Below are 26,367 nucleotides of genomic sequence, written 5' to 3'. Positions count from 1 at the left end.
CACTCTGGTTCGATGGCAATTGCAGGGAAGCTAGATCAAAGCTTATATTTTTAGGTAAAAATGGCAAGAGGCTAGCCATTCAGTAAAGCAGGAAAAAGTATAAACTACTACAAGCTGATGGCTGAAGGAAGAGGGAGGAAAATAGGTGGCATGACCGTTAAATGCTTTAAAGGGTAAAGACACTAGGTCGTTCTGGCACCTACTTACATTTGGAAGTTTCAAAACAACTACGAGCGAGTAATTGATACAGTCAAATGCATGGCATCATACTTTTTCTGAATTATATCATTCTTATCAAGCAGAGGCCCAGTTTCCAGCAATGTACAGCAGTGGTGAGAATACATTCCCTACAGAACCAGTGCTTCCCATCATTTTTAGGTCTCGCCTGAGCCAATGCGCTTGCGCATTGCTCCGGCGACATTATAGTAAGGGGAAAAGAACATTCTACCAAAATGGCGGATTAGACACAGTTCATGTGATCTATGCGCGTGCACAGTGCCAGCCACGTCACACACCACCATTTGTCTGTGCCTCGCATCAGACTTCAAAGGCTGCTGCTACCCCGCCCCAGACTTCAAAGGAATGCACTCCCGCGCCCCCGCCCCAGCAATGCAGAGAGCTTGTTTTGCTTGCTACTCCTTGCCCTCTGGTCTCCACCTGCTCTCCCGTGTGCTTGCCTCTTCCTTCCCTGGCCCTGGGTGTTTTCTGTGTTCTCCCATTCAGTGCCTTCTCGACCCCGTACTTGATTGCTGTCCAAGCCCCAGCCCTCCCTGCCTCTATCAATATAATTTCTCCCTGTGTTTTCATGTTTCCCCTGGCTTTTTCCCGGCTACATCATTCTGTGCTTTAATAAACTGAACATGCTTTGTAGCACTCAACCCTGCGTGTTCTTAGCTTCAGTCTCTGTGCTGCTGCACCACATCACTCGGGGACACCACCACATCCCTCTGGGACACCACCACATCCCTCTGGGACACCACCACATCCCTCTGGGACACCACCACATCCCTCTGGGACACCACCACATCCCTCTGGGACACCACCAAATCACTCAGCCCAACCGCATCATCACTCAGCACCACAACAGCACTGTCCATGCTTGCTACTTATAAGCATTGCCATAGTGAATAGGACTCGCATTAGTAAAGTCTAAGCTATTGGCTTTGTGAATAACAATGCTATTAATTTATATATTTTCAAAGCCAACACATATTTAAAAAAATTGTCATTTACAATACCAATAGCTCACACTTTCCTAATGCGAGACCTATTACATTGCAAATGCTGGTTTTCTTCTGCTGATGCTAATAACATTTGGATTGTTGTAAGCCAGTAAAGAACCTGGTTTGGACAAGATATTAGATTTATACAAAAACATAACTGTCTGGGGTCCCTATATGAATAGATTTATGTAATGCATTTGCAGTTGGTTCCGGCATTCCAAAAGTGTGGAAAGGGGCAGAAATCATCTCTATCTACAAGAAAAGTAATAAAGAGAATCCAGCAAATTTTAGGCCAATAAGCCTGATCTACAACACATTTTTTTGCTAGACAAATACTAGATAAAGTGCAGGACTGGATAAAGGAGTGTTAGGTTCTCTCTCACTCGCAAGCTGGGTTTAAGCAGAAACCAGCACTATAGACCAGGTTCTTCACTTTGTGTTATTCCTCTGGAAAGTTGTACACCAAAGCCATGGCATCTCTCAGCGATGGGTTTATTGACCAAACTCTTTAGTAGGATAATCAGACTACATGGCGATAACTATGCTCAGGTAAGACAGGGAGGGACGCGGGGAGGGTGAACGGACAGACCCAATAAAACCAGAAAGATGTCAGTCAGGGCTGCATACTAGCCCCAACTTCACTCACCCTATTTATCAATGGTGTGATTGATTTTTGTATACGATTGTGGGAACGATTCCGCCAATTTGGCCGGTCACAAGATCCCAGTTCTGCTTTTTGCAGAGGACACTTTCGTTTCCAAGACTCTAATGGGTGCTCAATCACTGCTTAATCGGTTTGCTAGTTTTTTTGTAAACTCCATGGTCAGGAAATCAATTTAGCGAAGAGAACATTCATGATTTTTAGCCCACACAGATCTGTTTGAAAGAAATTGAAAATGGGGAACACAGATAGAAAGGGTGACAGATTTCGATTACTTGGGGGTGAGGTAGGCAAAATATGTTCTGGTCCCGCCAAATCACCAAGAGCAGTATAACCTTGAAGCATACGGCTTTTGTCATATTGAAGTTGTAGAACTCCCACTTTTTGAACCATATCACCAATGATCGAGATGTATTGAGCCAAAACAATTGGGGCACCGCTGTAAGTTGTCGCAGCACTCCAATGTGCTGAGATTTGGGGCCATTGAAACTGGACTAGCTTAGTAAAAGTTGAAAATAAATTTGGTAGCTTTTTGCCCAACATGCCTCAACTAGCCTTCTGAGGCAGGACCGGAGCTTGAAAAACATTGAAAAGATAGCCAATTTGAAACCCTTTTTTTATTGGCTAAGAGTGTGGTCATGTACCAAAATGGAACCTTAAAGCAATTCTATTCAGGGGCTAAGAAGATTGGAGTGCAAGTTGCCATGGTTTAGAAATGTGAAATTGTGCTTCCATTTACTCTGGATCCCAAATTTGGAACAAGCTTGATTCCATATCTAAAACAGATATTTGCAGGTTGTTTTTGAAAAAATTAAGGAGAAAATCAGGAAACCTGTATGGGATGTTCTTGGATATTAAATTGATCTGTGAGTTTTACCCATATTAGATAGAACAGAGCCACCAGAAGCAAGATGTTTGTATTTGAAATTTAGGGCAAGAATTCTTCCAGTCTAGTGTTTCTGTTGTAAATGGCACACAACCCCAACATTTAAGACAATTGTCCAACTTGCAAGATTTATGGCGTATCTGGTGCTCATTTTTGTTGTTTTGCACAGCCTATTATCAGATTAGGAGGGAATGGATAGCTCCCATCTGCAGAAGGTTGGATATAAGAAAATATCAAACTGCCCTGAGGCGGTTCAAGTCAGCACTCATACATGGGTCACAACGGTCTCCAGCTGGCTGGGATAGTACTGGGAAAGCCTAAGAACTTATGGAGGATGCAACTCTTGGTGAGACCACTAAGCAGCTAGCATTTGTTTAGAACAATGCACTTGGGAAATAATTGCTTGCACTGAACTGCAAACACTTGTGCATCTTGCATAAATCACATAGGGGAAAAACAAACTATATGCAAGACCAAGCAACTCATCACCTTCAAAATCTCCAGAGCAAGCCATAAGTGGAAGATTGTACAAGATAAGTTTAATCAACCAAACACAGGGGCAAATCATGTGCATCCATCAAAATCAAAGGCAACCAATTGTGTAAAAACAGCTTTTTCCTATTTTACAGAAAGCCTTGGGCAGTCCAGAGTAAAAATACCGCAAATACGACAACATGCTAATTAAACCACTTGTTGGAATTAACCCCCTTTTATAGCCCTGCTATGAAAAGTTCACCCTCTTTGAATAGCTCAATGGGATCTACATGGCACCAAGACTTTTTAAAGAAAAAAACTACTGCTACAAGAACATCTCCGCAATAAGGTTAAGGGAAAATCTTTTTGTGTTAAGACAATCTTCTAAAAGCAACTCAAAATACATAAACATGATTAGGATTTGTAACTTAGAAACTGACCTGTGTTGTCGCTTGCTAACCCATTAGAAGACATCCAGTGGGCCCTTTCAGCATGGATCAACGAATCTGCATTATCCAGGGAGATCCTTCTGCAGGGAACACGCCGCCGGCACCAGACACAAAGTAACCTGCAGAGATAAATGCAATGTATTGCAACATTAGCACTCTTACGTCTGAAAATGGCTTCATGCAGCTAATGGCTTTTTCTAACAAGAACAAAATGCAACCAGTTTGGAAAATAAATAAGCAAAAAAAAAGAAAAAAACATTAGTTACACAAGGTGGCTCACAGAAAAAGCATCAAGATTTGTTCTAAGGTAGTAGAAGTAAAATCTTTCAAGAAATAGATCGCTTCCTTGTCTCATTGCTGTGGGACAGAACACGGAGCAAAGTCTGACTGGCAATAATATTGAAGCTAGATTCGGGAGAAGGGAGGATTGGCCTTCCTGAGTTATACTCCATCGCCTCCCAATTGCAGCTAAGTGGTGTGAGGAGACCCAAAATTGGGAACAGACTCCTAGAGGGTGTAACAGAGGGAGATAGCTTGCCAGTTTACTTCATTACAGGGGCAAACTGGCCGGATAGCTTCCATGCGTAGTGCAGCACCTGGCTAATGCATGGGGACAAGTAGTCAAACAAGTGCTCACGTACCTGCCCTTTAGTAGATCCCAGTCAACTGAATGGCTACAGCCATTTTGCCAGATCTGTGAAGTTAAGACGCTGACAACCATGCTAGGCAACCTTTATCCAAGGAATGCATACCTAACCTTTGATTAGGCTTTAGCGACATTTGGGATCACTCTAGGACGCTTTATGCAATTCACCAGGTTGGTGGGTAGTTCCAGGGAGGTGTTGATTGGCTTTCCCAGTTACATCGCAACTCTCCAAGTATTCAAATTAATTCTGGAGAGTGATGTGTGAAAAGGCCTGGTGTCACGTATAAACCAGACATTCAAAGAAGGTAAGCCACCTGTACATTTTAGGGTGCGGACAGTCTAAGATAGGGAATTACTGAGCCCCATGATGGATGAAGAATAGACTAGGGCACGTGCACAGGTTCAAAAAGTGGCCAGGAATGCCTGATTCAAAATGACGCATTTTAATCATCTGCATAGCACAAATCTGGCCCCTAGTAGAATACATCAGATATACCCCGACATGCTCTCAACCTACTCCAAATGCGGCAAGCCCAAGGCCACCTTCCTAAACATGGTGTAACAAACTGGTGATATAAAGTAAAGAGACAGCGACTTAGCTCAAAAAATCAACGGAGATACCCCTACAGTTCATAATACAACCCTGCCTACAGAACATTGTACCCGAACGAGGGAAGATGACCTACTGATTCGCAACCATGGGTCTCCTGCTGGCAAAACACCACATAATGATGCACTGGTTGTCACACAGAAAACCCAAAATAACAAAATGGTGAGGCACTCACTGAAGAAGAAAGAACATCGGATTAAGGTCAATCTGAACAGATACGGTGGAGGAGGACCTTACAGAGTGAGTCAGAGATGTTGGACAGGTTGGCAGACAATCAAGTTACCCAGAATGAGTAGGACGATATCACTGAGATAACTCAATCGACTGGGGTGTCAGACTGCAACCCTGGTGGTGACAGGGTGGTGGAGGGGACAGATGATTATGTGACCTGTCTGGGTTTTTTTTAACTCTTGATACAGGCTGCAGTGGTAACAGTCCCCTTCTCCCCTTTGAAAACAATTCACCAAAGAAGAGTGGCCATTTAAAAAAAATTAAAACATTTAAAAAAACACCACAGAACTAGAGGGAAGTTCCGAAGATGATGTAGAATTTTTTGGGGGTTGAAATCTTTATCCACAGCACAGTAAAGGATTAATGTGTACACAGCAAAAAGTGTATGGGTTCAATGGTTAGGTTAGATAGGAATAAGTACTTCACTGTTTTATTTAATTTTTTAAAACAGACTGAGTTTTCAAGGTACATATCCAAATGGATCTCAAGAAGTATTAGCACTATATGAAAAACGCCGCAGGCATAGGAAAGCAAGTAATCACAATGAAAACAATCCCTTCAATTTCAATCGTCCAGTACTCCCACTTGTGGGACAGGAGAATAGCATTCATCATACCAACGGTCCACCTCTAACTCTTTACTTAGTGACAACTTTATACAATATTCAATCCACTAGGATCTCTTCTTTCAGTCATTGTGCTCCCTTTACAACTCCAGTTTGCCCCTACCCAAACTCCTACCCTCCCACACGCCCCAGGCATTCCGCTAACTATCAGCCCAAAAAAAACATAATCTAGGGTTACACCAGAGTGTGAACTGTTTTCTGCTCCAACTACCATGCGCCATTGAAAGTTTGGTGGGGTATGCTCAATATGGGGGGTCCGGTCTGTTGAGTGGTCAACAGTCAGGAACGGTGGTAGTGCCGGGCGATCAGTCGTACCTGTCAGGGCCCTCTCCATCTAGGCTATCTTCCCGATCCTCAGCTGGGTGTCTCAGGAGCTCCAGTATCGCTATCCATGCCAGAGTCGCGTTTTCTCGCTCCCTGTCCTTTTAGCCATTTGCATTCTGCCTGTCCCCTCGCATTCTGCCTATCTTACAAATTCCCTCGTCCATCTGGATAGGTTAGGGCCACCCCTCGCCTTCCAATGACTTGTTATTTCCCTTTTAGCCAAGACAAGTCCTAAGTCCAAAAACGTGCTTGTGACCTTGTTCCTGGCCGTGTGAGGGAACCAGTGCAGCAAACCATACCCTGGGGCCGTCACAACTACTCTATCCGTTGTATTCGCCAAAACTGTGGTGACCCCCTCCCAGTAGTGCCTCAAGGCAGGACAATCCCAGAACATATGCAAAAACCTTGCACCCTCCATGGAACATCGTGGACAAACATCTGACTGAACACCAAAGTATTCATTAATCTTACCCGGGTGAGATATGCAGTATGCAGTATGCAGAACATAGAAGTGGACCAGCTGGAATCTGGCATTTCTGGAGCTCTTCCAGGCTCTCTCCACCAGCTTCCCCCACGGTTTCTAGTCTATGGCCTCACCCAAATCCTCCAACTTGAGGCCTAATGCAGTCAAAGGTTGCAGTATTTCCTGCGTTAGGCACCTATAAAGACAAGTAACCGCCTTAAAAGTTCCAGCTGATATCACTATATATTGGCAAATAGATTATGTCTGAGGTTCAGTGATCCTTGCCAGTCAGTGTTTCCACACAGCTGCGGTAAGGGCTGCATGCAGAAGAAAATCTCCCATTGGTAGAGCATATCGTTCTTGAAGGTCATTGAAGGTGAGCAGAGTGTTCTCGTCGTACAAGTCTCCTATTGTGGACATTTCCGCTTCCCTCCAGGCCTGTAGTCTATGCCAATTCCCTCAGTGGGGGTAAAGCCTTGCATATGATCAGTGGGATGCCAGGTGCATATAGGCACTGTATCCGTACTCGCCGGAGAGACCTATTCCAACATTTGCGCCCTGTACTCAAGTCAGAAGGGACAGAGTGAACCCGAATAGGGAGACTCAACAGCACTTGTGATAATAGACGCAAACATGAAACATAGTCCCCAAGGTCGTCTGTGCTCGGAATGCGCTGCACCATCCATTTCGTGAACCACTGGAGCTGCGCAGCAAGATAACAGGCCTCAAAGTCTGGTACCGCAAAGCCCCTACGCTCTAGGCCGCATCATGGTAGTAAGTGCCACCCTTCATCTCCCAGGACCCCAACAGGAAAGTCATAACCATTGTTTTGAGCTGAGCGAATAGTCTAGGTGGTATCCAAATAGGCAGTGAGCCAAAGTACAAGAGTCAAGGCAGAGTCACCATCTTTAAAAGGGAAACTCGGCGCGCCACTGACAGCTGGAGGGTCCCCCCAGAAGTCAAAGTTGCTTTTGGTGGCTCGCAACGCTCTCCCTAGATCGCCTTGTGTGTGGTATATTTGGGTACCCAGGTAGTTCAGGCATCTATCCTCACACTTCACCCCCTCAGTCTCCGGTGGCCCCGCTCTGTCCGGCCTTGTCAGAAAGAGACAGGCCTTTGACCAGTTCACTCTAAGCCTGCCACTCTCCCCAGCGCTTTTAGGAGTTCTTTAGCTCCCCAAAGTGCCTCTCCACAGTTAGCCAGAAACATCAATAAATCGTCTGCATATAATGCTATATATTGAATTTGATCAGGTAGTAGCGCACCGATCTAGCATGCACAGCCAGAGGCTCCATCACCAGGGCAAACAGCGAAGGAGACAGTGGGCAGCCTTGCCTTGTTCCTCGGCCCATCCTTCAGGCATCTTAGATCATTCCCCTCCCATCCTGACCAGAGCAGTGGAATCCTTGTACAAAAGAGCCATCCATTCTACAAACTGCTCCCCCAGTTCAAATTTCCACATGACTGAAGAGATACGGTCCCTCAAGACTATTGAAGGCTTTCTCCATAGGGACTGTGAAAATAGACGCCTCCCCTTTCTGTAGGTGTCCGCCTAAAAAAAAAACTCATAGGAGTCAACAGATATTTATTGCCGTATTCCTGTCTCGGATAAAGCCCGCCTGGTCAGTGTGGATTAGCGTTGTGATATGTGAGAGGAGGCGGGAGGCCAGTATACGACTTAAGATTTAGTAGTCTAAATTGAGAATGGAGAGTGGGAGGTATGCAGTCTTATCCCAAGCCGGTTTTCCGGGTTTTAAGAGCGGAATAATCACTGCCTCTTGTCGAAGCAGGTAAGCAGCCTTCTTGTTTCACACAATTATAGGGCGCCACTAGTTTAGAAGCAAAAACATCTACGTACGGCGAATAAAATTCTGCCACTCATTAGTCCCCGGTGTCTTATTTCTGACCATATGTTTAATGACCCCTCGCACCTCCCCGATCTCCAAGTTTTTACCAAGATCTTCCGCCACCTCTCCATCTAAGCTTAGAAGCTTCATTTCTCCCATGAACCCAGCTAGCTCTTCGTTGCCTGGAGCCAGTCTACTCTGATATAGGTCAGTATAGTATTCCAGAAATTGGGCGGTAATATCTTGCTGTCTATAAAGATCTCGTCATTCCCCTTCTCGCTGGATTAGCCAACCAAGCCAAGAGAGTCCCGGAATTCTCTCTCTCAGCATGGGCCCGGGTAGTATAATTTTTACAGTTGAAACAACGTAGCCGTTCTACTTGTGTTGCCATTTCCTCTCTAGCCTCAAGGAGGTCTGTTTGCTTATCCACCCTCTCCAGTCTCTCCATTTCACGGAGTTGCTGTTCTGCCCTTTGTACATCCTGCAAGAGGACCTTACGTGCCCCCACCACTCCCCCAATGCAGTGGCCCCTAATAACAGTCTTAAAAGCGTCCCTTTCTCTGCACGGATTTGTCGCCGTATTAGCGTTGTCTAAAAAATAATCCTTAATAGCTGAAGCCACGGTGGCCCGAAAAAGACCCGTTCTTCCAGTGCCTCCGGCCTTAGGCGCCAAACGGGTATTTTAGGTCGAACACGGAACCAGTCCAGAGTCACCAACAGAGGGTTATGATCAGAGACCGTTCTGGTTAGGTACTCACTCGTCTTAACCCCCCCCCCCCCCCGGTGCACATTCGGAGAACACAAAATAGCATCCAGTCGAACATGATGCTGGGACCTCCAAGTATCAATCAAAGCCCATCTCTGCTGCTAATTACGTCTGGCCTCTGCAACTTATGTATGGGAGCGTATGGGAGCGGTGGGTAGGAGCGATCCAATCGGACGTCAGTTACACTGTTAAAGTCGCCCCCCTCCCAGCAGTACCGATCCGGTCAGTACTGTGGCCAATGTCCGTGAAAGCTCTGCCAAAAATGCTTTGTTCTATGTTAGAGGCATATAAACTCCCAATCATTATGTCCCTACCAACTTAACACCCCAAAACCACTACAAATCTTCCCTCTGGATCAATTATTTGTCTAGTGCATTGAAAAGAGACCCCCACCTTCACCCAGACCAAGGACCCCTGGCAAAGGCTGAATAAGTAGTATAAAACACCTGTCTCCTCCACCCGCGTTGAAGTGCAGCACCTTCCTTCTCCGTTAGGTGGGTCTCCTGCAATAGGGCAATTTGCACCCCCCTCCTTACCAAGTACGCATGAATTATATGCCGGCGTAGCATAGTATGCATCCCCCTGAAGTTCCAAGACAAGCAGCTTTCCTGAAAGAGACATGCCTGGCCCGAACAAGTACCCATGAACAATGAAAATCATCCCCCCCCCCCCCCCCAAGACAAGTTCAGAGAAACAAGTTCCCATCCAAACTTGAACTTATGAGAAGAAAGTCTGATAGTGGTGGGGTGCGAAGGTTACCCTTACGGACCCGAAAACCCTCCAGGCTACACCCCCCAACATCATGAAATAGCTGTCAAACAAAGTGGTTAAATCATCCTCGATCAACTGCTGCTATGCCTGAACCCCAGCATGAGGCGCACGCAGATGCATTGGCACCACCTGAAAGACTTCATGGACCTTCACATTCAGGCTATTTCATCCGCTGTTTGAGGAGGAACTTCTGGGAGATCAGTTAGGAGTCCTCATTTGCACTACCTGGTAACAAACTTTCAACTCTGTCTATTTCAGGAACACTTTTGCTCGAACCAGAGCTGGTACCTCCACGGCTAAGTTCCGCAATTGCCTGCCGTGCTTGGTGTCGCTCCAATTGACTTTCTTTGGGAGATGGAGCTATGGAGGAATGTTGGCTCTTGGTCAGATTCTGCTGAGTTAAGTCCGGGGAGGAAGTACAAGCCTCTCGATTCCACCGGGCATCTAGCCACTCCTATGCCTCTTGCAAGGAAATGAAGTGCGTCCCTGACTGGTCAACCATCCAGGGGGAGTGCTGGAAACAGCATTACATATGGGATCTGTAGCTGTCGCAACTTTCGCTTGAGGGCCAGAAATTAAGCCAGTTGGCGTTGCACTTCCCTGGTAAAGTCTGGGAATATTATCAGCTTGCTTTTTCCAATCTGCAAATCCTGTTTTTGTTGGGCTTGTTGCAAGATATGGTCACGGTCCCGAAAGTGAAGAAGTCGCACCACAAGTGGAAGAGGGGGGGCTCCAGGCTCAGTGGTCTGTCTGGGACTATGAGCTCTCTCCAGCGCATAGAAGGCGGAAAGGCCCTCAGGGGCCACTTTTGTCTTAAGCCAGTCCTCCAGAAATAACACTGCATCTGCACCTTCCGCCCGTCCCGGAACCCCTACAATGCACAGGTTGTTTCTTCGGGACCTACCCTCACTATCCGCCGCTCGCTCTTCCTGTATTTTAGCCTTGGCCTCCATACTTTAAGGATTTCTGTAACGTGGAAACTGCTTCCGGGATATGAGGGGGTGTTTTTTCAGTGAGCCCCACCCTCTCCTTATGCTTGCGGTGGTCCTCTTACAGCAAGAGAAGTTCAGTCCCAATCGAGTCTATCTTCGTCTTCAGCGCCTCCCTTGAGGCAGTGATAGCTTGCATGATGTCCGCCAGGGTGGGCCCCTCAGGGGCAGTATTTTCCTCGTCTCAGCTGTCTCGTCTTGATCAAACGTTTGATAACACGTAGTCTCCACGTTGAGGGCAGCATACCCCTTATTCTTGGTCACTTTCCCCATTGTCAGAGTCCTGCTCTCACCCAACGGGCTACTTCCGTCTGGTGTTGTTAGTGTCCGTTATCTACCTGCGGCGCAGTAGGTTCAGGGCAACCTTGGGGATCCAGCCTCAGCCTCAATCTTTCCACACACTTGGAGTGCCAACGGGCGAAGGCAGCCCTCCTTGGGCAGGCGCACACAGGTGGCCCACCGGACGACTCTTTACAGGGCCTAGTCACCCTCCTCCACTATGGCCTCTCAATACCCTCTGCTTGCAACCAGGCAGCCCCACATCCACACTCCTCGCCACAGCGATGAACCTCTTGACCAGGCACCCTTCAGTTCAGTGCTCATTTGCCGCCTCTGCTGTCTGGGCGCGCTACCCTGCCCTCTCTGTAATTGTGTGAAGGCCTCCCCATGTCAGAACTGTTGTGGTGTGGAGTGCAAACAAACAATGGATTATGTCCCAGATCTCTGTACTGGGGTGAATGTATGACATTGTTCTGCATTCTGTCCATCACCTTTGGTTTTTGCATTTGTCACCCCGAGTGGGATGGGTATGCTCAGACGTGAGCCCCATGCACTCCACACCACTGGATTCAAGCAAGCCGGGCTGAAGACGGCTGGAATGCCAGAAACCGGTCCTCGGAAGCTTGTTTCCGGTCCAGGGAAGGCATGGCTTGGCAGTTCGGGCTGGACTGTTCCCATGAGGCACAGGGTCAGACTAATTTGCATATGGCCATGTCTGAACTGGGGTGGTGTGGAGTGCAAAAAAACTATGGATTTAGGCCCAGATCTCTGTACTGGGGTGAATGTATGACATGGTTCTGCATTCTGTCCATCACCTTTGGTTTTGGCCTCTCCTCTAGCACCTTAAGTCAGGTGGGACCCTGATATTACTCAGATGTAGGCCTGCGCGGCTGTCTCATGTGACCTTATAGGCAATTGGGCTGCAGTTGTCCGTTTTGGTGAGAGATTCCTTACCAGGCGTTATGTGGTTCATGCCATGGGACCCCTGCCTGTCCTGGGCCCTCCTAATGTGGCACTTCAATTCTGAGGCCTCCTCCTACCACCCGTATCAGGTGTGCAGCCCCCTGCCAGTGAAGAGCTCTCTACAGCCTCACCAGAGCTAACGTCCTGCCTTGTGTCACTGACCTGTATCTAGGGTCTCAGCCACCGGGGTTTCCTCTCTGTGACACACACCAGCCTCTCCACTGCACAGGACTCGCTGTCTGTTCAGCCTCGGCCCACAGCTCACCTCCACCGCTGTCAGGTCTCGTCTCTGCATTCCGTGGCCGACATCTCACGTCGATGCAGCAGGTCCTGCGTAACTCTGGGCACGCGCCGCTATAACCAGTTGCCTGGAGCTCCGGCTGTCCTCTGTCATGCAGCCGTGCACTGGTCCTTTCACAGCCCAGGACTCGCCTGCTGCTCAGCTACGGTTCTCCGCTTGGCTCCATAGATGCTAGGAGCCCTCCCCTTAGACTACTGTCGCCATCTTGCGTCCCGCTTCGAGTCAGGAGATGAAACTTTGATTTCAGCGCCGCAAAAGGTCGCAAATGCTCCTTCCGCCAGCCCAGATTGGACCCTGGACGTTCCGCAGCCCGGAAAAAGATACGGGTTGCGCTTAATACTCAGGCTTATGGTGGTTGGGGGAATATAGAGGGCAGAGCTCAGGAGTCCGCTCCCTCTCACATCAGCACCTAGCCACACTCTTCCCCCCCATCTAATAAGTACTTCACTCATAAGAGCACTACATGAAGTGATTAACTGAAAAGTGGTGTTAGCACCATTTTACACATTTTAGGCAAATGAGAGAAGGAGTCAACAGACCTGCACTTGAACCAGCAACCGACAAGTTCACACAGACCTCAACAGCAGTTCACCAGATTTAACAAAGATATAGTTAACCTTTAAAGTCATACACAAACATATGGAAAAAATGCACAATTCTGGGAGAGATAAATCTGTATCTGGGTAATATATCCTTTTGGGATGGGAATCTCCCATGCTTGGCTCACAGAAGCATGCATCCCTTTCTTATGCTTCCCTCAGCAAGTCTCTGTGCCCTTTATAAAGCAGAGCTTGTGGTCCAGAAGGGGCTTAATCTTTAGTCAAAAATTACAGGCCATTTGGGGACTGAGAAATACTGACAGACAATTCTAGAAGTGGGTGCAAGACTTTTCCCTGTTACCTACAAGGGAAGAGTACACAACATGCCCCATCTCTGCTAAAAGAAGGGTTCTGCCAGACCCTCCATGTAAGTCCTCTGCTCTATATCTGTGCAACATGCAGGGTGCATTTATCTGCTTGCCTTGTGGGTAAATGAGTGGGTGGTCTCCACACATTGAAAGGTTTTAGTTAACCCTTTCTGTTAACACAGGAGAAAGCACCACTTTGTATATTTCAGGCTTTTCCCCCCCTCAAGAACATATATACATATACATATATAAGAAATAGCAAATGCGCACCTGCGCTTCCAACAGGCACTTGCAACGCTCCTTGCCATCCAGCTTAAACGCCTCATGTGCCCTGGAGCCCTCGTTTTTCATTCATATTCCTCATGCGCCCGACGCGTTTCGAGGCTTTCCGCCTCTTCTTCATGGGGCTTCTTTCAATAAAGCAGGCAATACTCATCTTTCTGTTACCAACTTTATTTCATTGGGAGGGAACCGCCCTCAGTGGGCGTGGCTTCATCGTCTATTTGCCAGTAGGAATGATGGTTATCGTAGTCCAGGATGGGAGTGTCAGTGTTTACCCTAAGTAGGTTGCCTGTTTGTTGAATCATTTCGCCATTGTTTTTATACCCTTGAGTAGGGGAGAACTTCAGGATCCCAGGGCAGGTATGGTCTTCAGAAGCGTTGCACCTAAACAGCCTTGCACAGAGCAACGCATTGGCTTCTCCGCGCTGTGTGCCATTTACACTGCAGCCAGTGATGGTGCTCTGCTGCAAATCCATCTCACCAGAGAGAAGTGATTGTGAAGACTCACTCTAAATAACGAAGACAATGAATTCATTAAAACCGCAAAAAGAGCAACAGTAATTACCGGATTACAGAAATAATAACTAACTCACCATAGAGACCGTATCATTTACAAACACAAGAAAGAACACTGTGTTCTTTGTAACTTCTACAATTCTAAAATGCCCCCTAACTAGCGCAATATTGTTGTACTTTATTTAACTGGTAAGGACATTGGAGTGAAGGAACTCCATTAACCAGAATGCACCAGTCACAGCTGTTGCGGTGCTCTAAACATAAAAGAAGCCTTATGACATTGTACAACATCTCGTGAGCAAGCCTCAGGTTGAGGTGAATCGCGTCGGGCGTTATTGGTTTGCAATAAAGCCGCTGTATGATCTAAAATTACTACTCGAGTGAGTGAGTGAGTTCTTTATTTGCTATTTAATTAGCCACCGTATGAATATTTTTCGGTTTGATATAGATATAGAGATATATATATGGACACTCGAACAACTTCCAACTACCGCTGTGGCGGTTTGGCGAGGAAAGAGACACAGACCACACAGTTTAAGGACAAGAAATCTTCCGTTTATTCGACCCCCCAACACAACGCGTTTCAAGCCCTGAAGCCCTTGTTCGCGTGTAAAAGCTGTGCAAAACGCCATCTTACTTTTAAAGTTTAAAAGTAAACATACCCCCTGTTTGACATCACAGGTCACATGGTAGCATACATAAACAACAAACTGCTCGTTGTTCGTTGTACTGATATATAAACATCAGACATAGTACCTAAACAACACTTATTGCACATTATTACTTAAAATACATATAAATACTAATAAACACATGTTTATGTGCAAATAAGTAATATTAATACCATTTGTTAACGTTTTTCTCTTTTAGTTGGATCAATCCAACTTATGCCCATAACGAACAGTCATTAATGTTAAACAAGTTTCGAACTGGATAAATCCACCCATGCATAAAAACTGTGTCCCATTTACAGCAAATTCATTTTTCTTCTGTTTTTTCCCCATTTGTTTAGTGCAAAGAAGTGTGTACTGTGCAAAATAGTGCAAATATAAATATAAAGTGCTAAAGTAGACGACATTAGAATTGTAAACAATCTAAGATCTGATCTTATATTTTACAAATGCTGGTATATGTTAAATATATCTTTCCTTATGTAAAATGTCAACAAGGGACACCATACTATTAAAAACATATACAAATATATATCACCATACATTATAAAACCTAAAGAAATTCATTAAAAAAACAGATCATAGAAGAAAAGAGAAAACTATATTTATCTACAAAAAGTGGAAATAAAAAACAATTCATCAGAGTCAATACCTGTATACTAAAAATCATATGTCTTCCTGTGGGATCTCACTGCATTATAGATATGTACAAATTAAAAACCATTCAATTGTTAGATTCATAAAAAAATTGTACATATCATCAGTTGTGTTCAGACCGTTGGGCCATTTACAATCGAACTCTAAAATATATTTGGTTTCTAACTGCCTAAGCTGGCGTTCTCTGTTGCCCCCTCTTCGTGATTTGGCCACAGCATCAATAACATAGTAAGTGAGGCAGTTGATATTATTAGCATGAGCTCGTTTAAAATGTCTGGCCACAGGATAAGTCGCATCACAGTGGATGATCGCCCTTATATGCTGCAATATCCGGGCGTGCACCTGCTGCTTAGTACTACCAATGTAGTTTAGCCTGCAGGTGCACGTCAGGACATATACCGCATACTCTGTCTTACAGTTGTATGACCCTTGGATGGAAACAGGATCAATAATAAATGGGGTGGTATACTCAGTTTTATTACACCCCAATGTACATGCTTTGCTTGTTGTGCATTTTTTGAAACCCTTGACAGGTCCCAGCCAAGATGTAACTTTCTTTATTTCAGGCGATAGATACCCTGTCATGAACTGTTCCCATAGTGCTACCTCTCCTAAAAGTAATGATAGGGTTATCTGCTAGCCTATAATGGAGGATATTGTCAGTAAGCACTATAGGCCAGTGTTTGTTAATTATGCTTCTTAACTTATATTCCTCCCTGTTGTACGTCGTAATCAATCTGGGAGTATTTTTGATTTTATATTCAGCTATTGTCAAACAAACATCATTTGCCGCCATTACCGGCGAACCCTCAGGTCACGCCCCTATCGTGAGGCCAGGCCCCCCCCCCTTCGTCTCCTCTCTCCATAAATAATGTGCATTTTCCGGACGTGCAGCGGACGAGCGCAGCGGGCGCACCGAAGGCGCGCCTAAGGCAAGCCCGTCTGCGCCCGTCCGCGCCAGCTCCGGGCCAAGGGCCAGCCATGCTGCCGGTTCCCATCTCTCACAGAAGCAGGTCTGGTCTAGATCACAGCTTCTGGATCTAAGAAAGACAATGTGCACTCCATCTACACAGTGCAACCTCTCACTGATTAGCCCCCTCCTTTTTAAATGTAACAGCTGCCCTTTCTCCTTATACAAAATGCCTTCATGCTTAATTAATCAGCCATACCACACCCATACGAACATTCTATGGGATTACTGAATTGTCGCTCTCTGCCATGCTGCGCTAGCGACATTTGGCTGCTGCTATCATCCATGTCCTTGGACCTACTCTTCCTGACGGAGACATGGATTAAAGACTCCTCCAACCCAGATATTTCCCTTGCCTAGCCCCCGGGTTACCGCCTTACAGGCATAAGCCGCGAAGGCTTCAAGACCGGAGGCGGAATCACAGTTATCCTACAAACTCACCTGACGATCACGTCCAGAAAAATCACGAATATAGGGCCCATAGAGGCACTATATTTCTCCATCTCGAACACCGTAACAGACATTTTTTAAGGGATCCTGGTATACAGCCCTCCCAATACCGCTCAGTCTGCCATTTCTGAACTGTTAGCAGTTACTGCAGATCTGTCTCTCAAACACCCTCACTTCACGGTATTAGGAGACTTTAACCATCACGTAGATGTAAGTGACTAGTCGTGCCAACCATCTTTTAGATTCCATGCAAAGTATGAATCTGACTCAAGGGGTTAGTGGCCCCACACACGTTGCGGGACACACCCTTGATCTGATCTTCTCTAACTGGACGGAGCTTAAAATTCTCCCCTCCACACCTCTGACATGGTCTGATCATTTCCTGATCCCGTTCGAGGTGTCTCTATCCCAACCTCTTAAGAAGGAATCTGCCATTAGAGAACAAGGTAGAAAATGGCATAAGGTCTCTTGTACTGCCCTGGAGCAAACGTACAATAATAGCCTAGACTCACACCCTGACAACCTCAATGCAGCGGTATCTATATTTAATAAAGATCTCATGACTGCCATTGAGAAAGTCGCGCCCTTACAGACCCTCACCTCCCGCAGATCAAAACCGTCAGCTCCCTGGTTCACCCAGGAATTAAGGGAAAACAGAAGCAGTTGTAAAAAACTAGAGCGCCTTTGGCGCCGGACCTATGACCCGGCAACCAAATCTCTTTACAGACAGGCCCTCAAAGAGTTTCATAAACTCAAACGTAACACCATGAGTTTATACTTTGCAGAAACTATTGTTAACGCAAAAAACTCCTCTAAGGCCTTCTTCAACATCGTTAAAGAGTTTACTAATCCTACTGCTCTGTCCGTTCCCGTTACCCCCGGTCAAGCACTTAGTGAAAGCCTATCTGACCTTTTTCTGAAAAAATTGCTAATATCGCGGCAACAATCCTTCAGAATCGTACAGAAGTAACCTCAGATCTCGACAACACCTGTACTAAAGTATTTACTTCTTTTAAACCACTTACTAAAGAGTAGGCCCTGACTATTTTTAAAATGTAAATCAGGCTCACCGCTTCATCCAGCCTCGGCACTGATCCTGAATGAGATTGCCCGCTTGTAATTAACCCCCTGCTTGAAATCTGGAACTCCTCCCTACATTCAGGTATTGTCCCTTCCTTATGGAAACACGCGTTGCTAATCCCTATTAAAAAAAAGAAAACTGGTGTCGACCCTATGTGTTTGAGCAACTACCGACCGATTTCACTCCTACCCAAGCCAGCCAAAGTGCTCGAGAAGGCGGTACAAGAACAACTTCCCGACTATCTTGAGTCAAACTTGCTGCTCCATGACTCAGTCTGGAATCAGACCGGACTTCAATACCGAATCAGCTTTACTAGAAGTGTCAGAGTCGATTCGCGAGTGCACGGATAGGGTAGAAGAGGCCATGCTGGTCCTCCTTGACCTATCCGCAGCATTCGACACCATCTCCCATGAAACTCTACTAACACGCCTTCAGGAGGTGGGAGTTGGTGGGATCCCTCTTGCCTGGGTCAAATCATTCCTTACGGATCGATTCCAACAAGTGATGCTGGGCTCCTTCTTTTCCACCATGAAACCGTTGACATGGGGGGGTTCCACAGGGATCTGCCCTCAGTCCGCTCCTGTTCAAAATATACCTGAAGCCTTTGGCAAAAGTGGTGGAATCATGGGGCGTCAGAGTGATCTTTTATGCTGACCATACTCAGCTGGTGTTTTCCTTCAAAGATCACTCTGAAAGCTCTTTGCTAAATTTTCGCCACTGCATGGTGAATATCGCCTCTTGGATATCCTCAAATAACTTAAAACTGAATACGGATAGGACGGAAGTCTTATTTTTTAATCAGAAATCCCCCATCTCTACTAGCCTCTGGTGGCCGGCTGAATTAGATCCTCCCCCTGAACATGTCCAAGCTGCCCGCAATCTGGGCTTCCAATTTAACACTGCCCTCTCCTGCAAAACCAAAATTAACAAAGTCACAGCGTCCTGTTTTGGAAAGCTCCGTATGATCAAAAAAATTATCCCTTTCCTACTATTAGATTCACGCAAGACAGTAGTCCATGCCCTCATAACATCCCATTTGGACTACGCTAATAGTTTGTACGTTGGAGCTCCGGCGTATCTCATTAATCAATGGCAAACAGTAAAGAATTCAGCGGCTAGGTTGATCTGTAATGTCCCCTACCGTCATTCCATTTCACCTCACCTGATAAAACTCCATTGGCTCCCAGTGAGACTACGTATTCAGTTCAAATCCCTGACCCTTGCTTTCAAAGCTCTTAATGGTTGAGGCCCCGCCTACCTGAGACAAAGACTGAAGATCTCACAAGCACCTCGGAATCTCAGATCTACCAATCTTCGCCTAATGCTCTGCCCCCGCTTTCGTCTAGCGCGCACGGCAGGAAGGGCCTTTGCAGTGGCCACCTCCAGACTGTGGAATCATCTGCCATTGGAACTGAGATTTCTGACTTCAGAGCCTCTGTTTCGAAAGAAACTTAAGACCTGGCTCTTCTCCTTGATCTAGCCCATTCTTTATCCCCCTGAACTTCACTGAACCTCACTAGATGTGTCTTCAGCACCAGGACACCCCCGTCGGAGGGAGCTGTGCGCTTAACAAACTTCTAAATAAATAAATAAATAATAAATTGTATCGGGGATTAGGGATGTATTCTGCTCTTGACTAAAGAGGCTATTTCTAGATCTTGTGCTAGCCTTCTCCATAGCCTCTGTAAGAATTTTATCTGAATACCCCCTGATTTTTTGCCTGCTGACCAGCTCAGATTGACAATTCTTAAAATCTACCTCATTGCTACATATCTGCTTCAACCTAAAGAATTCTCCGTAGGGAATACTGGCACTTAGGAGTCCTGGATGCGAGCTGGTCGCATGTAAGGTAATTTTGCCAGAAGTGTGTTTCCTGTATAGGGTACTCCCAATTTTCTCATCTTTGACATACAGCCTTACATCTAGGAATTCCATTACTGTTGTAGGAATAGGAATTCCATTTCTGTTGTGTGAATATGGGAAGTGAATCTGAGATTAAGAGTATTGTTGTTAATTTCCTCTATAAATCTACAAGCTTCCTCTTTGGAACCCTTCCACAGAATGAACACATCATCTATGTATCTCAAGTATGATACAATATGTGTAGCGTAGCGTGCCCGATGGGTGGTTTTGAGGACTATATACACATATATATATATATATATATATATATATATATATATATATATATATATATATATTTATTTATTACCTACTGGCGGTAGCCAGTAGGTATATATAGTTAGGACCTAGTTTCCATAGGAAATCCCCAACATTCTATTGGGAATAACTTTGGCGCTGGTTGATGAATCTTTCCAAATTTCTCAAAGAAGATGGCTCGCTCCGCTCCTCTCCTTCCCTGAAAGTTTGGGGGGGATTAGTCAAGTGGGGGCTGAGAAAAAAGGAGGGTCCCAAAACGTGTTTTCCCCATGTTAATTTCCATAGGACCTTTAGACACGGCTACAGCTTGAACCACTGAAGGGAATTACACCAAACTTGTCAAAATGGTAGTGTCTGGTACGCAGATCACGCTTTTTGTTAAATAGTGTAAATCCCTCCAGTAGTACCTGAGAAAATTAGAAGAGAAATCAATTATATATCTTTAAGCGCGCACAGTGCGCGCACCCCGCGATTTTTCGTTTTTGGGGGGGGGGGGGGGGGGGGGGGGCTTGGGGGGCTTCTTTCTTATTTTAATGTATTTAATTTCGAGGGTGCCCACCCCTCGTTTTGCCCCCCCGAGATCACCGCCGCCCGAGCTGCCTTAAGATGGCCGCCGCCTGGTTGTGGGCGGGGCCGGGAGGACGTGGTTTCCGCTTCCCCCTGCCTGAGGGAAGCCTTTGCTGTGCCCGTCCGGTCTCCCGTGCCGAGGGGAGACCGGGTGATGTTGCCGGCCAGTAAGTATCTAAATGAGGAAGACGGAGGTAATGCCTCAGTTACTACTCCGTAATCTCGGGGTGAGGCAGCTGAGGCGCGGCTGACCGGCGAGGCCCCGGAGAGGAGACGCCCCGCCCGCGGTAGCCGAGGAGCTTGCAGCTGGAGAAGGAGCCGCTCTCCGATCAACAGAAGCCGGTGAGTGCGGCGCCTCTGCAGAGAGCTCCTCAGCTCTTGGGGGCATAGTTGTTTCGAGTCCCACGAGTGGGACTCCAACGAGTGGGAGCATTTCTTCTGAGCCCACGAGAGGCTCCAACAAACAAACACAACGCACACCATACTCGCATTCCTCACATCGCACACACCATCACATCGCACGCATTCACCACGCAAACCATTACATCGGACTCCGCATTCACACGCATGCAAAAGACGTTTTCATCGCACACTACGACCACGCATTTTATCAGGTGGGCTAAACAGGAAGGTTTAAAGCGGGAAGATCTAGGGAGAGTAACCGTTAACCCTTTCCATGCTCATGACGAGCTCAGCTCGTCATGATGCACAGTTGAGCTGTGCTGATGACGAGCTGAGCTCGTCATGAACAGTGGGGAATCTGAGATCCCAGCACCGGGGGAGAAAATGCACAGCAGCGATGTGGTTAAAGAATTCCAGCCGCCTGAGAGATGGGATGTGTTTGGTAAAAGTACAGCGCAGGTACGTGAAACAGCATGTAAAAGTTTCAGAATCTGTGTTAAACAACTAATTTAAAGGCTTGCCAATGCACGATGAATAATGAGCACTGTATGTTTTTAAATAAGCTCCGGTGAAATATGCATGTTTGGAAAATAACAGAGGGCAAGCCACCGTCAGTGAGCTATCGGCAGCTAGGCACACGTATAAAGGTTAAAAGCTGGGTAAACACGTGATACATCCAAATGCTTAAAATAACGCGTGTATTTGCATGAGAAGTTCAAAAGCTAATCCCTCGAGTATGCTGATAAAAAGAGAAAAGTAGAGCGAGAACTCAGAATAATGACCGTTATTGCAATGGCATGTTTATATAAAGCAATCATAAACACTTAAGTTTATACATCCAGAGGGGGTAGCGAGGGTTAGTTTTTTCTGGTCTGATAATTGTGGGGTTACCACTGACACCTGCTAGAATATTAGGAGGAGTTTAATGTAAAAAAACGTTAGTGTTGTTTCGCGCTCAATTGTCCGGATAATAATTTATGAACTGAGTCTTGTTACTGTTTTTTATATTTATAGTGACCCCTGAAGAAGTGCAACTGTGCACGAAATGCATTGGGTTTTTAATTAAATAAACACTGTCCTGAACGAAGAATGCTTCGTTCGTGTTTTCACTGAAAGGTCTGGATGGACATAGTGGTAACATTAGAAACCTGGATAAATGGCATGAACAGGCCAAGTGAGGAATACGCTTCCATGTGGAAAAACGAGAATTGGAAGAAGGACGATTATTTGGAATAGAATATAAAATGGTATAAGTGATGGATAATGTGCCAGAAGCATCTTGCTCCGGTCCAAAAATCGGATCCCTAGGGCTGCTCAGGTGGTCCCACAAGGATATTAACATATTTAAACGTTATCCGCTAATAGAATTAGCATTTTCAAAACCTTGCAAATTCACTGAAAAAACCATAGGTTTCTGGCCTTATTCAGGTAGGAATTAGCATTTAAAAAACCTTTGAAATTCACTGAAAAAACCATAGGTTTCTGGCCTTATTCAGGTAGGAATTAGCATTCAAAAAACCTTTGAAATTCACTGAAAAAACCATAGGTTTTAGGCCTTATATAGTTAGGAATTAACATATAAAAAACCATTGAAATTCACTGAAAAAACCATAGGTTTCAGGCCTTATATAGTTAGGAATTAACATATAAAAAACCATTGAAATTCCTCCTATATAGTTACCTGGACAGGTCATTGATATAAAACCAATGAAATTCCACATATAGTTAGTTGCACTAACTATATATTTCGCGCATCCGCAATCCAATGCTGATGATGTCACATATTACATCATTCATGACATGGTCAGTGACATCACTGATGACATCTCAAATGACATCAATGATGACATCTCATTTAACATCAATGATCACACCACTGATGATATACTTCATGTGATAATACAATGCACCTCCTTACACTCTAATATAACCTCTGTTGCACCTAGTGTAAAATACAGAGTATCATTTTTGAAACTATTGACACACGAATACCATTTACTACATACGCACTCACTGATTCCTACGTCTACACACACATTCATTCATTTACCCATACAATTACTCGTACATACAGTCACTCATCATTACAACACTATCATATGCACTCATACACCTATGCAGACACTCACACACTGCCACTCATCCATGGAGTTACTCACACACCTAGTCAGTCCTGTAAAGAATCAATCACACTTTGATTTCTTCATCTATACAGTTAAACACAGAACAGCTTACATTTTCACAGATATACTAACACATACTTACTCACTTATACAATCAAATCCTTCATCCATACTCTTATACATCCACTCATTCTTCAATATGTAAACCATATTTTAACTTTACAGAAACATACAGTCACTGGATGTTGTCATCAGTGATGTCATCAGTGATGTCATTTGAGATGTCATCAGTGATGTCACTGACCATGTCATGAATGATGTAATATGTGACATCATCAGCATTGGATTGCGGATGCGCGAAATATATAGTTAGTGCAACTAACTATATGTGGAATTTCATTGGTTTTATATCAATGAAATGTCCAGCTAACTATATAGGAGGAATTTCAATGGTTTTTTATATGTTAATTCCTAACTATATAAGGCCTGAAACCTATGTTTTTTTCAGTGAATATATATATATATATATATATATATATATATATATATATATATATATATATATATATATATATATATATATATACACATACACACATACATACACACACCTTAAGTGTGCTGCTGCCGGATGGAATAAAAAAAAGGCGGCATTGAACGTTGGGTGTGGTATTCTCTCTTATGGAGCAAGTTTGATTGGCATATGTAGTGGCCCGCTCAGGTCACGAGAATACCACACTGCAAAACGAGCAGGACCGTGATTTTCCGCACAGAGGAACAACTTGACTGTTTCAGCTGTGCAAATACAGAAGCATACCGGCCAAGTCCTGGGCAGTGACCCGATGGGATTTATAATTTCGGAGGAAAAGACACAGCAGTGCCACTTACTATAACTTCGAGCTAAGAAAACTACAATGCCTGATAATGACAGTCCCAGGTGGGGGTCTTAGAAACTATCAACACCTGAAAAAGCCCAGTGCAATGCGGTTTTATTTTCCCCAGTGCCAAGCCGGTAAGCAAGGGGAATGGTCCCCGAAACGCGTATGGCTACTATGGTGTAATTTTCCACTGTCCAGGTTTGTCTTAAGTTTGCTGCTGCCGGCTGGAATACAGAAGGCGGAATTGAACGTTGGGTGTGGTATTCTCTCTTGTGGAGCAAGTTCGATTGGCAAATATACACACACACAAAAAAAAACACGGAGAGTACCTCACGTTTTAATCAAAAAAACACATTATCGTTTATGCTCAACACTAACCGAGATTTCCCACCAAAAACATCTTCATAAGAAGAAATAAGGCAAGTGGATTTTATTCTCTCTGCCATCCATCTCCACATGAGGTGATGCTACAGCATTGCATTTCCCATCATCCATCTCTACAGGGAGAGACATAATTTCCTGTCTTCTCCACACATCAATCAACTATTCAACACCTTATCTAGCAAGGGGTATACACAGACAAGGGCATTGTCCATTTGGGCTAAGAGCCTTGATTCTGAACACCTGTTACACTGCAACCTTCAAGACAAGGGGGCAGACAGCCATGCCGTGAGGAGTGACGGCGCAAGCTCCAAGCAATACCCGACCCACAAGGGCTGCCACACATGCCCCAAAGCCTTTGGAGTGCGGAGCTCTTGAATGGGGCCGCGCCGCTGCTGCAGTGGGCAAAGACTTCGGCCCGAGCGATGTGCACTCAAGATTGCCAACTGCTAGAGAGCTCCCAATGGGGGATCATTATAGGGAGTGGTCCCCTGGAGTGCCGCCACCCCCCAAGCCTCCATTCCTGGGGATCCGTGGAAAGTAATCCCACAATCCAGCAGGGCCGAAACAAGAGATATGGAGGCTCACGGCAAGCACCTTGCATCAAGGGTGAGGCAGGAGGGAATCCAGGCTGCTGGGTGCCTCCTGTTCACCTGGAGTAGAGGCGAATCCCCGTCCCACAGGAAGGGGATGAACACAAGTTGGGTCGAACTGAGGGGGGTTGCTGCTGCAGGCTCCTCAGTCTCCAGGACGCCACGAGCTGCCGGTGCCGAGAATGGTTTTAGTATGGTGGCAATATTGGAGGGGAGGAGACGTCACTGCGCACACCTGAGATTCAGCTCCCTCAGACTGCAAGGCTCAACCGACCCAAAGTAAAGAGGTCTGACTGCTGCGGGAATGTTGTCCTGCCTGGGGCACGTTGACCACAGCCTGGCTTGCTCCCCCACTATGTAGTGCAACCGCAGGGACAGGACTAGCGGCTGGGGCTCTTGGATGTTGTTGGACTTATCTTTAATCCAACCAACCAGCCGAGACCATAATGTTATGCTATATAATATAATGTTTATGTCTACATTCTTTGCGCTCACTTCCTGCTAATACTGGCAGATTATAGCTACGCTCAGTTTAAATGGCACATCTTTTTTAAACACCATTGTAACGTTTTCATTTTGTGTTTAGACTCTATTGTAAGCGCTCCAACACCTTCAGGTAAAGTATGCGCTATATAAAAAAGAAAAAATAAATAAATAAAATTACCGGTCCTGCATTGCTAGCGGCGGACACAGAGGGAGGATCATCTGCTCCGTTTGTGCGAATTGCTGCTCTGCAGGTCCATCAAAGAGCTTCCAGGCCTCTGGAACCCAGAGGGAGCTGGCCACAACTGCCTAACTGGACCGCTACACTGGTGGCGATGAAGCCTGCGCGTAGGCGGGGCATGCTCTCTTCATGAAACCAGCCCTGCCACTGAAGCCCTTAATGCCCAGGACCTAGCTGGACAGTAGCACTGGGGCGGATGGCACAGAACAGAGCACAAGGGGATGTGTGCCTGCCGGGGGAAGAATGCTCCCCCTGCTGAGAACTAGCGCCGGCGGAGTTCTGGGGTTCCATCAGCTACAGAGTTACATTAAATGCACTGGACTGGACAGGCCCCCCCTCTGGCCCCCATCTTACCGGGTTGCAGGGGTTGTTGGGAGACTTGTGGAGTCTTCACCGGAATTTAGACTGGTGCAGAGACCAGCATAAACCCCAGATAAGGGGACTGCTCTTTCATCACCCAGGACCTCTACTGCCTTGGAGGTGCAATCCCAATTGAG

At 45.7% G+C, this 26,367-nt stretch overlaps 1 protein-coding gene across 2 annotated transcripts in view; it reads right to left on the bottom strand.

The window, feature by feature from the left end:
• Positions 1-26,367, bottom strand: part of RNF41 (ring finger protein 41) — a 402,719-nt gene that overhangs the window by 329,248 nt on the left and 47,104 nt on the right. For both annotated transcript variants that reach the window (XM_086963875.1, XM_086963877.1), the window contains exon 2: positions 3,685-3,812. The gene's annotated coding sequence lies outside the window, so the exon portion shown is untranslated. The remainder of the gene's footprint in view (positions 1-3,684; positions 3,813-26,367) is intronic.

Source organism: Lissotriton vulgaris, chromosome 1_1 (genome assembly GCF_964263255.1).
Source record: "Lissotriton vulgaris chromosome 1_1, aLisVul1.2, whole genome shotgun sequence".
Taxonomy (NCBI): Eukaryota; Metazoa; Chordata; class Amphibia; order Caudata; family Salamandridae; genus Lissotriton; species Lissotriton vulgaris.
Note: the sequence above shows the minus strand (reverse complement) of the source record. Positions and strands in the feature narration are given on the sequence as shown.